At 41.1% G+C, this 17,481-nt stretch overlaps 1 protein-coding gene across 1 annotated transcript in view; it reads left to right on the forward strand.

Annotated features, from left to right (window-relative positions):
- The first annotated feature begins 17,330 nt into the window (after positions 1–17,330).
- Positions 17,331–17,481, forward strand: part of FOXJ3 (forkhead box J3) — a 167,534-nt gene continuing 167,383 nt past the window's right edge. Inside the window, exon 1 of the mRNA XM_044667985.1 lies at positions 17,331–17,366. The gene's annotated coding sequence lies outside the window, so the exon portion shown is untranslated. The remainder of the gene's footprint in view (positions 17,367–17,481) is intronic.

Genomic DNA, 17,481 nt, shown 5'->3' on the forward strand with positions numbered 1-17,481 from the left:
CAACTAGGTGGCTCAGTGGATAGAGGGTCAAGCCAGAGACAGGACAAATCTGGCTTCAGACACTTCCTAGCTCCGTCACCCTGGGCAAGTCACTTAACCCCAATTGCCTAGCCCTTACTGCTCTTCTGCCTTGGAACCAATATTTAATATCAATTCTAATATAGAAGGTAAAGGTTTTTAAAGTAAAAAATAATAAAACTAGCCTTGATATTGTGCTTTAAAACCTACAAAATACTTTACAGTATTTCCTTTAAGATTTCGCTAAAGCTTCTGAGGTAGGTGCTGCATTAATCATTTTGCCCTTTTTGAAGAAGAGAAAACAACCTCAGAAACGTTAAGAGATTTGAATATGGTCACACAGCTTGGAGCATTGACAAGAAGTGAAGATAACACAGGCAGTAACAAATGATTATTCAGGAATAAAGGAAACAAACATTTTTATTATCTCATTTAATCCCCACAGAAACACTGGGAGGTGGGTGCTGTTATTATCCTCATTTAAAAAAAAGGAAACCAAGGCAGGCAGCCCCAGGGTCACACAGTAAGTACCTAAATCTGGATTTGAACTCAGGTCTTCCTAATTCCAAGTGCAGAACACTCTTCATTTGTGCCACTTAACTCATTACTCCTATTTCACACTTAAATGTTTCTAATATGGAGCTGACATCTGTTTTTCTACAATTTTCACGCATTGATCATAGTTCTGCCCTCTAGGACTGAACAAAATGAGTCTGATTTGTTTTTCATTGGATGGATGTACTAATAATACAGAAAGGTAGTTATCATCTCTGCTAAGAGTTTTCTTCTGTGGTCTAATCATCTCCCTTCTCTGCAAACGGTGCTTTTGGCTTTAAGGCACAACTAGTCCCCTCTCAATCTTGATTGGTGTCTGTCCTCCAGATGAATTCCAACTTCTTTCCTGTCCTTCCCACACAGCTAGTTTGGCAGAGTGGGGAGGGCGTTGGACCTGAAGTCAAGGCCATCTGGGTCCAAATCCTGCTTAAGACATTTACTAGGGGCAGCTGGGTAGCTCAGTGGAGTGAGAGTCAGGCCTAGAGACGGGAGGTCCTAGGTTCAAATCTGGCCTCAGCCACTTCCCAGCTGTGTGACCCTGGGCAAGTCACTTGACCCCCATTGCCTATCCTTACCACTCTTCCACCTATGAGAAAAAATACACTGAAGTACAAGGGTTAAAAAAAAACAACAAACAAAACAAAACAAAACCAAAAAAAAAAGACATTTACTAACTTGTGTGATCCTGGGCAAGTCACTTAACCTCTCTGACTTTCTGTTTCCATATCTGTAAAAAGGGGATAAAAAGAGCACAACTTTAGAGGGTGGTTGCAAGGTTCAAAGAATACAATTTATGCAATGTGATTGGCAAAGCTTAAAGGACTTTATGAACATGTGGAAGAAATGAAGAAAAGGAGAGATACAGTGGGAGGGAGTTAAAAAGGAGAGAAGAAGGAAGAAAATAAGCATCTATTAAGCACCTTCTCTATGCAAGGTATTGTGCTAAGCACTTTACATATATTATCTTATTTGATACTGCAACGACTCTAGAAGGTAGGTGCTAGTATCCATTTTACAGATGAAGAAACTGAAGCAAAAAGTATTTAAGTAACTTGCCTAGGGTCACACAGCTTATAGTGCTAGAATTAGGATTTGTACTCAGGTCTTCTTGATTCTGGGCCCAGTATTCAATGCACTGAAACACTCTTAATCTAGACTTTGTTATTCTATTAACATAGTCTAAAATTATATTAGCTTTTTTTTGGCTATGATATCATGCCATTGATTATTATTGAATGGGAATTCCACTAAAATCCTCAGGTCTTTTCTCCATAATTTTATTTGGCCATGTCTTTCCTACCCTGCATTTTTGCAATTGATTTTTGGAGCTCAAGTGAACACAAAACAGAGTGTTCTCCTTAATTGATTTGTCTGCTACTTCACCAAGAATTCTTGTGGTCTTTTCATTAGGGCTTAGTCCTAGATCGCCTGTCTTTCTGCTTAAATGCATTTAACTTCCATCTTTGTGATACCATTGGGTTGTCTTCTTTGAGAGAGAAGCTTTCCTAGCTACCAGCCAGCTACTCTCTTTGGGCCCTGGACCTCCAGACCCAAACTCACCATGTTGCTTGATTCCATCATATAAAATTTGTTCTAATTTTCCAGTTCTATAAAGTAACTCTTTGGTAGCTTAACTGATATAACACAGAGAAAGCAAATTGATTTATTTTTGTCATTTTTATTATACTGGAATGACCTAACTATTTCCAATCAATGTCTCCAATTATTTGAGTTTGCAATTATTTCTGTAAATATATGTATTTTTTGTAATAAATTTTCACACAAGTTTTCTTAAATTATATGACTGAACTTATCTCCCTCTAACCCTTTCCTTCCATCTCTTAGTGCTGCCCAACAATTTGATCTGGTTATACATGTATTATTATGCAAACATATTTCCATGTTGTTTATTTTTGTAAGTGAGTAATTTTATAAAAGTAAAACTCCAAAACATAATCCCAAATAAACAAGTGAAAAACCATATACTTTTATTGGCATTTTGATTCCAACAGTTCTTTTTTTTGAGGTGGATAGCATTCTTGTAAAGATATTTTGAATGGAATTTCTTTTTTGTGGATTTATTTTATATTCTGCTACTTTATTAAAGTTACTGTTTCACTAAAACCAAGTTTTCCATCCTGCAGTGATGGCAAATCTTTTAGAGACTGAGTGCCCAAAATGAAACCCTTGTGCTAGATATGAGCCCCCGCCTTGCCCTAGACAGGAGAGGGAGGAAGTACTCCCACTGGGCTGCTGGGCAGAGGAGCAGATGATGGGAGAAATATCCTCAGGCATGTGTGGAGAGGGGCAGTGGAACAGACCCCTCCAGCACACAAGCCATAAGTTCATCAACACAGCTCGAAGGGTACCCACCAGAGGAGGCAATACTACTTCTAGCTTTCACCTTTCAAGATAGGAAATTTGAAGTTATTTTTCCTCTCCCTTCTCACCACCACTCTTTTATTGCCTCGATTTCCTTCTTTCCTTCCCTAAATAATATGAAAATGTTTCCTTTCCTATTCTGATATTAGCAGGATCACTCTCCTCAAGTCAATTCTTAGTGCTACTGCGAGTTCCTGGAAAGCAAGGACTTTTGCCTTTTTTTTGTATCTCCAGAATTTAGGCAGAGTTATGGCATATAGTAGGTACTTAACAAATTATTTTTCTTTTTTTTTTCTTTTTAAACCAGTACTTTCTTTATTAGAATCAGTACTATGTATTGGTTCCAAGGCAGAAGAGTAGCCTCGAGGCCTGACTCTCAATCCACTGAGTCACCCAGCTGCCCCCTTAACAGATTCTTTTTTTTTTTTAAACCCTTGTACTTCGGTGTATTGTCTCATAGGTGGAAGATTGGTAAGGGTGGGCAATGGGGGTCAAATGACTTGCCCAGGGTCACACAGCTGGGAAGTGGCTGAGGCCGGGTTTGAACCTAGGACCTCCTGTCTCTAGGCCTGACTCTCACTCCACTGAGCTACCCAGCTGCCCCCTTAACAGATTCTAAAAAAACAAACAAACAAACCAACCAAAAAAACCCAACCTTTCCCTTCCATCTTAGAATCAATACTGTGTATTGGTTCCAAGGCAGAATTGTGGTAAAGACTAGGCAATGGGGGGTTAAGTCACTTTGCCCAGTCACACAACTAGGAAGTGTCTGAGGCCAGATTTGAATCCAGGACCTTATATCTCTAAATCCCACTCTCAATCCACTGAGCCATCTAGCTACCCTTGCTTAACAAATTCTTGTTGGCTGACTATTGGCCAGGATAATCCTATTCATTTTTGCCTTGTTCCTTGCTATGGCTATTCCCAATCCCACAGTCTTATACAACTAAAATAGTACTTGGCTTATTTGGGGCTCATTAAAGATACTTGCTAGACTCTACTTTATTACTTCTTTTCACTTATCTTCTCTGAGTCTCCAGAAGTTCTCCTCCAGCTTGTTCTATAGCTAGAAATCTTGATCTTTCATTCCAAAAGGTCAGCAAGGTTCCTTTACTCCTCATATTTGGAGAAATAGAGTTTTGTCTCCTATGCTGCTCATGGGATGAAGTCATGCATATGAAGAAAGAAAATGGGGAGTCAGAACTCCCAGAATGTATAATCCTCCACAAGCTGAGAAAGTGCTCTTCAGGAACTGTGTGACAGCAGATTTAGCTGAAGGAAACATTGTAGGCTTAATGTGGCGTCTCATAGAATCTTGAAAGTCCATAGAAATGTCCATAGAAATACGTCCCCTGCTGAATTAGTGGAGTGGGGGGGGGAGCTACTACTGTACCTCTTGTTGGAATGATGAATTAAGGTCCCAGAGGTTACTATTAGATTAGACTTGTGTCACAAAAGGTTTGAATAGTTTCTCTCTAACTCCCTGTTCCCGAAGAGGGGATGTGAGCTCTGCTCAAAGGATGTAAGTAAGCTGCATGAGGTTAGGGACTGCTACCATTTTTGTTTTTGAACCTCTAGCACCGTGACTGGCATTTAATAAAGATTGTCACATAGAGCTGCCTAGAAGAAACTCTATTTAGGATTCCTACAAACGCTTGCTTGTAAACACATTCTAAGCTACCCTGCAATTTAAGAAAGCTTTGCTGTGTTTGGTGTAATGGCAGAGGCAAAATACCCATTTGGGAAATTTACTTTATCATCTCCATCCACCCAGCCCTGGAAAATAAACATTTGTAGGTGGAATCTATCTATACAGTTTTCATCTCCCTGATATTTCTTAAAGGACTCATTCTACATGAGATACATTTTGCCAAGGTCACACAGCCCTCGTCCAGGTACCTAGGGACAATTTGATAAGTAAGGCTATAAAATCTTAAAGCCACAGTCATCACCAATGAAAATTCAGAGAAGTCTAAAGCAGAGACTACAGTGCAATAAAGGAACTAGCAAATATCATTCTGAAAAGAGTATACATAACATAAATGGTTAATTTGACAGATACTACCTCTCTTCAAGACATATGTTGATCCCAGACCTGGAAGATATGAGGAACTCAGTTGACCAATAATTGGGAAACTGGGGAGAGGAAAAGTAGCTGTCACTTCCTTCCCTCCACCCAATAACTAATTTTCCCAATTATCTATCCTTACCAAGACCAGCTGACTATAGTGTTTATACCCTTGGGGATATCACAAAATAAATGTGAAACCAACTATTCTAGAATAAGCACAGCGTTACTTCCTCTATAAGGGGGACACAATATTTTGCTACTAAGCAGCTTTCACAGGTGGAAGGGCTGATCCCCTCACTCACTTTGCTGGAGCTGATAGTACTTACCTAAGACTAGACCGGGGTTCTCAACCTTTTTAATATGGAGACCCCTTTACATTCTTAAGAATTGAGAATCCCTTTGAGAGCCAGGCCTAGAGATGGGAGATCTTGGGTTCAAAATAGGCCTCAGATACTTCCTAGTTGTATGTCTCTGGGCAAGTCACTTGATCCCCATTGCCTAACCTTTACCACTCTTCTGCCTTGGAGCCAATACACAGTATTGATTCTAAGATGGAAGGTGAGGGTTTTAAAAAAAAAGAATTGAGAATCCCTCAAAGAGCATTGTTTATGTGGGCTCTAACTATTAATATTCACCATATTAAAAATGAGAACAATTTAGTATTATTATGATCAACCTTGAGGATACCTTGAAGGCATCTCAATGAGTTCTAGGGGTCCCCAGACTTTTGAGAATCACTGAACTAAACAGTTACCATCCCTTGCCTGACTTCTATGTTTGTCTCTCAGGAATTAGCATTGATATTTTCTAGTAGTGTAACCATTGGAGATCTTTCTAACGCTACTTACTCATTGGTATATAAGTAGCTCATCCTAGATGACTTTAAAGCCCTTTCCTTAGCCTTCTAAGACTTCGAGTGAAAGGCAGCTGGGTGATGTAAGAGGAAAATGTTCCAGTTATGGCATATAATTTGAAGAGACTTAAAGCAAGGATTCAAGATAGCATGAAGGGGCTGTTGAATAAATGTGCCACAAAGTGCTGAGCAAGTAGGAGGCTTCCAGTAAAGAACCCTTGGTGATTGGGCAATAGAGATGTTGAATTCAGGGTCCAGAGGCAGGGAAGGGGCTTTAGAGTCATTGAGTTTGTGACTCTCTGACCCTGTCCTATTGTTTGAACATCTTCTTATTCATTCTTCTTCTTTTTTTTAAACCCTTACCTTTTGTCTTAGGATTATTGTGGGAAAAGCACACCCAACTTTGTAGCAGGGTCTCACCCAAGGAATTGGAGACTCAAACTCCTTTCACTCCAGAAGTAAGAAAACATTTTTATTAGAAGAAGAGGTTTTTAGGATAGTATAATAGTCTAGGCCAGTGATGGCAAACCTTTTAGAGAGCAAGTACCCAAACTGCAATCCTCATGCCTCATGTGAGCCCCCTGCCTTACCCCAAACAGGGGAGGGAAGAAGCATTCCCATTGGGCTTCTGGGTAGAGAGGTGAGTGATGGGAGAAATGTCCTCAGGCGTGTATGGAGAGGGTGAGAGGAGTAGCCCCCTTTGGCATGCCTGCCATAGGTTTGCTAACATTGGTTTAGGTTATTGGAATGATCTTAGGGGCTGATAGAGTAGCCTGGGAGCTGGTAGAATAGCAGTCCTCCAATGTGAATTAGGATTTACCATATTTATTGGGGGCTCTGGACTGCCAGACCCCTGGATGTGTATATCTCATGTTTCTCCCATTGCTCCCCAACCATCCTTTGTCAGTGTGGGCATCAAGGGTGAGAACACACCTAAGGTAAATATAAAACAATGCAAACAGTTATTATTGTAGCCTAATAATTCAGAATAAGGTAAATATAGGCACAAAGCTGTGATACAGAGTAGCCTGACAGTTCTGAACTAAGGTACAGAACAGTATAATTCTATTGTGAGTGATTAACAATACAGAATAGTTAACTGATTAATAATACAAATTTTGCAGTTTATACTTAACTATACTAACTGGTGAGAAATACAAGATTTTGGAGCATGAGGGTCCTACTTTCTTCACTGCCCATTGCCCACCTTCATCAGAATCAAAATTAAATAACAGTTCCAAGGCAGAAGAGTGGCAAGAACTAGGCAATTGGGGTTAAGTGACTTGCCCAGGGTCACACAGCTAGGAAATGTGTGAGGTCAGATTTGAATCCAGGATTGCCTGTCTCTAGGCCTGGCTCTCTATTCACTGAGTCATATAGCTGCCCTGAGTCAGCTCATTCTTCCTAAACACACCCAATTACATTTGCATCCTTACTTATATATAAAGTAAATACTATATTTAATTATGAATTTATTAATAATCAGGCAGCCAACTGTCTCCAACTGTCATTATCTTTTTAAGTACTCAGATGATACTGAGGCCAATGCCACAAATTTGATCCTAAGTTTCCTTTTTGGTTTTGCCCTATTCCTTAGAGAGGAGAAGTTGGGAAAGAAACAAGCATTTATTAAGTACTTTCCTTGAGCTGGGTACTTTGTTAAGCACCTTACAAACACTATTTCATTTGATCCTCACAACCACCTGGGGAGGTAGGTGCTATTATTGATTCCATCTTGCAGCTGGAGAAACTTAGGAAAAGAGATTTAAGTGTTCTGCCTATGGTCGCATAGCTAGTAATGCCTGAGACTGGATTTTGAAGTCTTCTTGACTCTAGGCCCAGAGCTCTATTTACTTTACCACTGAGAAAAGTCATTTCTCTGATCACAGCCACCTACCCTTCTTCATTTCTTTGCTTCAATCCTCCTAAATCTATTTTCTCCACTTACCATGACTTCATTCTACTTTTCTCTGCTCTCCCAGTGTGTTGCCACTTCTTTATTGCCATTATAGCTAACCAGGTCAATGATACCCTGTTTTCTACTCCTAAAATAATTGATTCCTTGTCTTATCACTGATCATGTCTTGCCAGACTCCAACTCTGGACTACTTCTAGCATCCACATTTCCTATTCCTATTCATATGTTGTTGAATACCTCTGGAAAAGGAAGCTGGTCAACTATGCTGGTTGAATACACTATAAATTTAGGTTACTGTAACCTCCCACTCACTCTGAGCTAATTGAGAAAGTGGGGGTCAGGGTAGAACAAACTGAAGTCCCCAAGTCTCTTCTGACTATGGGTGCACCTAACAGTGGGAGAGACAAAAAGAACTTGTAGTGAAAGTAATGGACATGGGGCATCGAGGCAGCAGAGTGGATAGAGCTCCAGGCCTTGAGTTAGGAGGACCTGGGTTCAAATATGACCTCAGGCACTTTCTATTTATGTGACCCTGGGCAAGTCACTTAACCCATTTGCCAAGTCCTTGCTGTTCTTTTGTCTTAGAAGTTAAGGGTTTAAAAAGGAAAGAAGGGGCAGCTGGGTAGCTCAGTGGAGTGAGAGTCAGGCCTAGAGACAGGAGGTCCTAGGTTCAAACCCGGCCTCAGCCACTTCCCAGCTGTGTGACCCTGGGCAAGTCATTTGACCCCCATTGCCCACCCTTACCAATCTTCCACCTATGAGACAATACACCGAAGTACAAGGGTTTAAAAAAAAAAAGGAAAGAAAAAAGGAAGGAAGAAAGGAAGGACAGAAAGAAGGAAGGACAGAAAGATTGAAGGACAGAAAGAAAAGAAGATAAGGAAGAATGGAAATACAATAAAGAAAGTGATGAACATGCTCAGTAGTGAAACTCTTTAAAAGAAAAGGAGCAAGAATGTAATGAAAGCAGCTGGGTAGCTCAGTGGATTGAGAGCCAGGCCTAGAGATGGGAGGTCCTAGGTTCAAATCCAGCCTCAGACACTTCCCAGCTGTGTGACCCTGGGCAAGTCACTTGACCCCCATTGCCTACCCTTACCACTCTTCCACCTATAAGTCAATACACAGAAGTTAAGGGTTTAAAATGAAAAAAAAAAAGAATATAATGAAAGCATTATGGTGCATTGCTGCTGGGACTCCTGTTCATTTTTTCTGGTCACTGGACAGGACTGGAAGAGGTGAACTAGTCATAGTCTGGGAGGACCCATACCCACTGTACTTGGAGTGTAAATAAGAACTCGAAACAGATAATCTGTGGCATTAGGAGCCAGAAAGGACCTAGAGAATCCAGGCAGCCAGCCCCCCTTGGGTGGTTAATTTTTTCCCTCTCTTTAGCAGAGGGTAGAGGGAGATTTAATTCTAAGTATTTAAATTGTGTTCCTGGGATCATGTGTAGATGGGCTGCATAGGAATAGGAGGAGCCTCAGGTATGTAATTTGACTTTTTTTTTTTTTTACTTCTATGGACACATGCTACTTTAGTGAACTCCATTATCTCATGACTGGAGGCCACTGAAACTTAAAAACAAGGGAAGATGGCATGGTCTTCCAGTAGTGGGGATAAGGGGTCTATTGCCCTAACAAGAGGCACACTCATCCATGAGAGGAGTGGAGTGTGCTTTGTCTTTCCCTTAGGTATAGAGAGGTAGTCAGCTCTCTGGAAAACATAAAGAGCTTGGTGTCTGGTGATGGGTGGAGAGCACAACTCTTTGGATATACATAGAATTGTCAATACTTCATCTTTATTATTGAACTGGATCAGGCAAGTGGTCAGCAATGTTCCTTGAACTTAAATTATCTAATGTCACCTGAGCTCTGATTGCTACACAGACTATCTTCTTGTTTTTCCCTATCATGCTCTCCTTGCAATTATTTTAAACTTCCTCTTCTTTCATCAAGCTCTAAACATCTTCTCTTTGACTCTACCCACCCCTAACAGAGGACCATGCCTACCTTCTATGTTACTGAGAAAAATTGAGGCAATCCTTAGGGAAATTGCTCTTTTTACTTATTCCTTACTTTAAAATTCTCCCAACATTGCTTCCCATTCTCTTCTTCATGGCTTCAATATTTGATGAAGAGTTGGCCCTTCTCACCAAAGCCAACCTTATTTGTGCTCTTGATCTCATCCCCTTCTCTGCCAACTCCTTGGGCATTTTACCATTTGGATCATCCACTCATTTCCCCATCACTCCATTTTCCCATCTTCAGTTTCTCTCTCTCTACCAACCCCTTCCCTTTTGACTACAAAGCTGCCTAATCTCCATCCTAAACAAAAAATTCAAACTTCACTTTATGTTATTATACCTCAAAATTTCAGCCTACATCTTTCTTTCATAGCAAATTCTTAGAAAAAGCCATCTATAATCTGTTCTTCTACTTTCTCACTTCTCATTCACTTCACAAAATCTTGGTGTTGGGTGACTCAGTGGATTGAGGGACAGGCCTAGAGATGGGGTGGGGGTGTTAGCTTCAAATCTGACCTCAAATACTTCCTAGCTGTGTGATCCTGGGCAAGTCACTTCACATCTATCACCTAGTTCTTATCATTCTTCTAACTTGGAACTGATATTCAGTAGTGATTCTAAGATCAAAAGAAAGGGTTAAAAAACCCTAACAAACCTAGTGTCTAGTTCTGACCTCATCACTCAGTTGAACAATTAAAACTGTTTCCTTGAAGGTTACCATGATTTCTTAGTTGCTAAATCTTATAGCTTTTTCTTATTCATCCTCTTGCCCCATGTAGTTTTGGACACTATTGCCCATCTCCACTCCCTGGACATTCTCTTATTTTCTTATCCTTTGACTTTCCTGACTTTTATCCTTTTCTGGTTCCTATTCAGTTTCCCTTGCTGCATCAAAATCTCTTCTTATAGCCCTTGTTATGGGTATCTGTTAAGACTCTGAGCTGCTTCTTTCTTCACATCCTCTCTTGATGACTGCATCAGGTCCAATAGTTCAATGATTATCTTTTATGCAAATCAACCTCAAATTTATTATTTCCTTTAATCTCCTATCTGGGCTCTGAATCAACAATTGCCAGTTCAACAGCTTTATTTGGATGTCTTATAGGCAATGTAAACTTGGAAAGTCCAAAATGGAATTTGTCTTCTCTTCAAACCTGTTTCGCCTTAAAATTTCACTATTTCTATTGAAGGAATCAATATCCTTCAATTATTTAGATTTACCATCTTCAAGCTATCCTTGATTTTTCCCTTTCACTCTTTATTTCAATTCAATTTATGCTTTGTTTCTTTCTCTAGAACATTTTTCACATCCATCTTTTCCTTACTCCTATTTAGACCTTCATCACCTTGTCTGGATTATTGCACAGCCTTTTAATTGGACTCTTCTTTTCATCTCTCCTCTCTCTAATCCATATTTCTTATATTTGCCAAATTAATCTTACTAAAACATGACTATGCTACTCCTTTGCTCAAGAAACTTCGAGGTTTCCCAATTGCCCCTTAAGTAAATTACACATTCCTCAACTTGGCTTTATCTTGCTTACATTTCTAGATTTATTTCATATAACTCCTTTCATGTACTCTAATTTCCAACCAGACTAACATTGCATTATCCTTAACTTAGTACTCTATTTTCTACCTTAATGCCTTTATACAAGTTGTCCTTCATATCTAGGAGCTCAATTTAGGTTCCATCTTTTATGGATCACCTATCCAGATTCCTTAGCTATTTTATTCATCCTCCAATTACCATATACTCATTTGTGTAAAATTTGCATCCTGCTAGTGGAATGGAAGGTCCTAGAGCACAGGAACTTTTTATTGTTCTCTTTGTATTGCTGGTATCTACTAAAATGCCTGACACAAAGAAAGTATTTTAAAAATGTTTGTTGAATTGAATTGATGTTTCGGAATGGGTAACAGAGGAAACAAAGAAGGTAGGGAATCAGATAATAAACCTTGGGAGAAAAGATGAGTTTTTTACTTTAGACATGTCGATTTTGAGATTCTGGCAGGGAATCTAAATAAGCAATAAGCATTAGGGATCATAAGGCAGAGGAGAAAACAGGGTTAGAGATATAGATTCATATGGGTGATTGTATACAAATAAGTCTCTGACTGCAGGGGATGAGATTGTTAGGGGAGATAGCTGAGAGAACCAACTATGTACAGAACCTTGGGAGCTTTTCTACCTTTAGTATTGGAGGAGAAAGAGGAACAGGTGAAGATGACTAAAGAGATACCAGAGTAGTAGGAAAGAGCAATGCCAAAAAAGCTAAGGGAGGGGAGATTTTCAAGAAGGAAGTGTTGGTTAAAAATGTCAAATGCTATACAATTTTTCACTTGTTTATTTGGGTATATGTTTTGGGGTTTTGGTTTTATAAGATTATTCACTTACAAAAATGAACAATATGGAAATATGTTTTCTGTGATAATACATGTGTAGTCCAGAAAAAAATAAACATAATTAAAAAAGAAAAAGATCCTGACAATTGCATTCCCCCCAAAATAGAATGTACTGCCTCAGAATGTGGGGTTTCCTCTCCATCAGAGATCTTCAGCAAGTGGTAGATGATCAAGTAGGGTATAGAAAGAATTTCTTTTTGAGTGTGGGTTGGACTTAGTAGCCACTGAGGTCCCTTAAGTTTAAATTCTGTAAATGGTCATATTGCAAGGGGTTACGGAGTGGTGATGATAAAATAATGTAGACTTCTCTTTATAGACATGACAACAGAGGAGAGTAAAATGGCAGATGATAATCTGAATGGGAAGCAAGTCAAATTTTGAAGGTTTCTTTTGTGGCACTACAATGTAGCATAGAATATTAGGTTTGGAAGGGCACTCTGAGACTGAGTCCAACCATTACAGATAAGGGAACTGAGGTTCAGAGAGTTTATCATTCATTTGCTATTATGTAACTGGTTAGAGTAGAGTTTCCACAGTGACCTCAATTTTCTGGTTTGTATTACAGTACTCTTTCTACCATATCACATCTATTTCTCATGTTTTAGATGAAGGACAATCTCAATCCAATACAGAGAGTTCTTTTCTTTCTTTCCTCCTTCCTTCCTTCCTTCCTTCCTTCCTTCCTTCCTTCCTTCCTTCCTTCCTTCCTTCCCGTCTTGGAGTCAATACGGTGTATTGGTTTCAAGGCAGAAGAGTGGTAAAGGTAGGCAATGGGGGTCAAGTGACTTGCCCAGGGTCACACAGCTAGGAAGTGTCTGAGGCCGGATTTGAACCTAGGACCTCCCATCTCTAGGCTTGGCTCTCAATTCACTGAACCACCCTACTGCCCCCAGATCTTTTCCTTCTTGAGTGAAATCTAGTCTCCTATGAAGGCTGCTGTGCTGGGGAATCAGTGTTGGGGAGGAAAAGAGAACATTCTAATAGGTTTAGAGAGTATGAGGATCTTAAACTACCCAGGGGAGGAAGATCATAAAAAGTCTGGTACTTAAAGTAGCACCTGAGCTGTGCCTTAAGGAAGCTAAGGGTCTTGGGGCTTGGGAAATAAGGAAATATTTTTTCCAGGCATGGAACGAAGAAAAGCTCTTTTTATAGGACCATTTTACTAAGATCTCTCTCTTTTTTTCCCTCATTCTATTGATCAATTTATTTCGTATATGCAGAGAATGTCTCAACTACCGAAATAAGCTCTTTACTATGTGACAGGCTATGGGCAATACAAAAGATCAGGGACCTCATCTTTTTTTTTTTTAATTTATTTTTTCAGGGACCTCATCTTTGTGGAAGATGACTAATATACCTATAGCAGCCAAGAAAAAGGGCAGACAGGGCAGCTAGGTGGCTTAGTGGATACAATGCCAGGTAGTTCAAATCTGGTCTCAGATACTTTCTAATTGTGTGACCCTGTTTGCCTAGCCCTTGCCCTTTTGTTTTAGAGTTGTTACTAAGACAGAAAGGATTTAAAAAACAATAGAGGCTAGTCAAATTTAAATCCAATAGATACTTATAGACCACCCATAACTGCATATGTGGTTTTATACTAAGTGTCTAGGAGTTAGGATTTTATAGTCTAGTGGGGAGATGATAGCATGCTAACTATCCCCTTTCTCTTCTCCCTTCCAAAACATCAATTACCTTGGGCTCTGGAATTAGAAGATTGGGGTGAAAATCTCACTTATTGTGTGACCTTGAAAAAATTGCTTAATATCCCAAGACCTCAGTTTGTACATCTGTACAAAATGAAGGGATTGGATTAGAGAACCCCTGAGGTTCCTTCTAGCTCCAACTTTATGATTTAGTGTCAGAAAGCATGAATAAAGTGCTATGAGGATGAAATGAGAACATGCATAGAAAATGCTTGAGAAGCTATTATCATCATGAGATTCTGAGTTGGCAGTGACCAGAGATCATCCAGTCCAATCCTCATGTGACAAATGGGGAAACTGAATCTCAGAGAGATAAATGCTTTGTTCAAAGTCATGAAAAGTAGCAAGTAGCAGAGCCTTGATTCCAAATGTATTTTCTTTCCATTCTGAAGACAGAGAAATTACTTTTTTCTATCAATTCATTTATTTATTTACCTTCTGTCTTAGAATCAATACTATGTATTGGTTCTTTTTTTTTAACATTTATTAATATACATTTTTAACATGGTTACCTGATTCATGCTCCTCCTATCCCCTTCACCCCCCCACCCCCACCCCCCCATTGGTTCTTTTTTAAAAGTATTTTATTTTTTAGAAAAATTTTCCATGGTTACATGATTCATGTTTTTACTTTCCCCTTCACCCTCCCAACCCTGCCCCCCTCCCCAGCCGATTCACATTTCCACTGGTTTTAACATGTGTCATCAATCAATACTCATTTCCCTATTATTGATAGTTGTATTGGTGTGGTCGTTTTGAGACTACATCCCCAATCATGTCTGCATCAACCCATGTGTTTAAGCAGTTGTTTTTTTTCTGTGTTTCCACTCCTATAGTTCTCTGAATGTGGGTAGCGTTCTTTTCCATAGATCCCTCAGAATTGTTCTGGGTCACTGCACTGCTGCTAGTACAGAAGCCCATTACATTCGATTTTACCACAGTGTATCACTCTGTGTACAATGTTCTTCTGGCTCAAGACAGAGAAATTATAACCTTTGGGGTACCTGTAAAGGCTTTGGGAATGGTGGTTCTTCAACTGTTTTTTTCTCCTTCTTTCTCAGATTTTGCATGCCATTTTATTTGTTTACTACTGTTAGAATATTCCCTTTTGTTTTAAATTTTATTTTTATTTTCATTTCCAAATTCTCTCCTTCCTTATCCATCTATTGGGAAAGCAAGAATTAGTATGTCTCATTTTGCATTAGTGAATTTGTGGCTATATGTATAACCCACTCCTAATAAACCATCCACTCTTTGAGGGCACTTACAAAGCAGATGCTGAATAAACATTTGTTAAATTAGTGGATAGGTATTCATCTGGATGTAGTCAGTCAGAGACATCAGCACATTCATTTATTATTTATTTATTATTAGCAACACAAAAACAAAGATTTAGAGTTGGAAAGGAGTTTAAATCTCAGTTCACCTCCCATCCCATTTTTTTTTTAAATTTTTTTTTTTTAAACCCTTGTACTTCGGTACATTGTCTCATAGATGGAAGATTGGTAAGGGTGGACAATGGGGGTCAAGTGACTTGCCCAGGGTCACACAGCTGGGAAGTGGCTGAGGCCGGGTTTGAACCTAGGACCTCCTGTCTCTAGGCCTGACTCCCACTCCACTGAGCTACCCAGCTGCCCCCCCCCCCCATCCCATTTTCAAACACAGAAAGTGGTAAGAATTTAGGTAAAGTCACAAAGGCAAATGAGAGATCTGAATCTAGGTCCTCTTAAGGTCAAACCTAGTCATTTCCACTCTGCTAGGTTGCTCACTTGTTCAGTAGTACCTATGCACAACCTTTCAATTTACCTTTCTTTGGCTATCTTAGCCATGGTGGGGCTTCCTTGGGCTTTTGAGGATAGAGCCTTTTAGAGCCCTAAGTAGTATAGTGCTTAGCACATGGTAGTTATTTAATAAGCAGATGTTGATTGATTGATTGATTGCCTCTGAGCTGCTGAGGATTCCACTGCTTCAAATCAGTTCAAGCCTGCTAAACAATGCATTTGGGCTCAGAGGACCTAATTTAGAACTCTGGCTGGGCTATTTCTTGCCTTTGTGACTTTCAACAATTCAAATTTTTTGGGTCTCAATTTCCTCCTTAGCAAAACATAAGAGGCTGGATTATGTGATTTTTAAGGTCTTTTATAGCTTTATCAATCTTTGGCCTATGCCCTAGGTGCAAATCCTGGCTCAGCCGCTTACTATCTGCTTCAATCGAATCAACCACTTCATATCAAAGACGAGGTATGCACAAATAAAATAAATAATAGCTAATATTTATATAGCACTTACTATGTACCTGGCTCTGTGTTAAATACTGGGGAAGCACAAGGAAGACAAAGAAAGGCAACTTGTCCCTCCCCCAAATATCCAAATAAGCAGGTCCCTGTCCTAGAGCTTCCATTCCAATGGGGGGAAGACAACCTGCAAAGGATTAGGTACAAACCAGATAAATATAAGGTAAAATGTTAGGTAGTTTTAGAGGGAAGGCTCTAACGGGGTAGAGGTGGGGGGAACGGAAGAGACCTCTTGCTGAAAGTGGGATTTAAGTGGAGATGAAAGAATCCAGGGAGATCTGGGGGTACAGGTGGTACTCCAGGAATAGGTGGGGATCGCAGCCCGTGCAAAGGCAAGGAAAAGGGGCACCAAGTCAGTCACCTTCAGCTCCCCCTACTGCTTGCAGTTAACTGTATGACATTTGGAAAGTCCCTTAACCTCCCTACCCCTCAGTTCCCCTATTTGTTAAATGGGAGAGAGGGAGTGTGGATCAGATGGTCTCTAAGGTCCATTTTCCAACCTAAATTTCACGAGGACCAGGCCCCTGTTCTTTACTAGGGCCAATAACGCCCTGCCTCGGTTGCCCGCACGGACTCCCAAGCTCGTCTCTCCTGGACCCCAGACCCTCCTCTCCTTCACTCCCCGCCACTAGGGGTCGTCAGGTTGAGCGCAGAGCCGCACGGAGGCGGACCCGGAGCCATTGGTCCCTACCCACCGCGTCCAAGGGCAAAGCGGCAGGGAGCGAGCGCCTTGGGGCCTGGAGCACTATTTCTCCCAGCGGAGGGATCTCGGAGTGCTCTTTAGTACGGCGCGCAGCAGAACCGGAACGCGGGAAGAGGCGGTGCATACGCTAGGACGGAGGCGCGGCGACGTCGCCGCCGCTGCTCGCGGGAGTGGGTAGTGGGAAGTGGGAAAGAGGGGGGGTGGGGGCTGGAGGAGGGAAGTAGTTCCGGGTGCGCGGCCCCGGATGTTGGCTGCTCCCGCTGCTGCCGCCGCCGCCGCTGCCGCCGTCGTAGCCGTCGCTGTCGCCGCCACCGTGGGCGCTGCTCGGTGCCTTGGCCGCTCGCTCGCAATAGCCGCCGTTGGGCCTTTTTCCGGGGGGACGGATACGCACGGAGCGGGCCGGGGGCTCGGTTGGGCCGCCCCGGCCTCCGAAGCCTGAGGTGAGGACAAGCCCCTCGGACGGCCAGAGCGGGGAGGCGGGGCTGGGGCATCCCCAGGGCCGGTGCCGCGGCCGTGGCTGGCCTAGTGTGGGGCGCTCGCTGCCCGTGGCTGGCT

Source organism: Gracilinanus agilis, chromosome 3 (genome assembly GCF_016433145.1).
Source record: "Gracilinanus agilis isolate LMUSP501 chromosome 3, AgileGrace, whole genome shotgun sequence".
In the NCBI taxonomy this organism is placed as follows: domain Eukaryota; kingdom Metazoa; phylum Chordata; class Mammalia; order Didelphimorphia; family Didelphidae; genus Gracilinanus; species Gracilinanus agilis.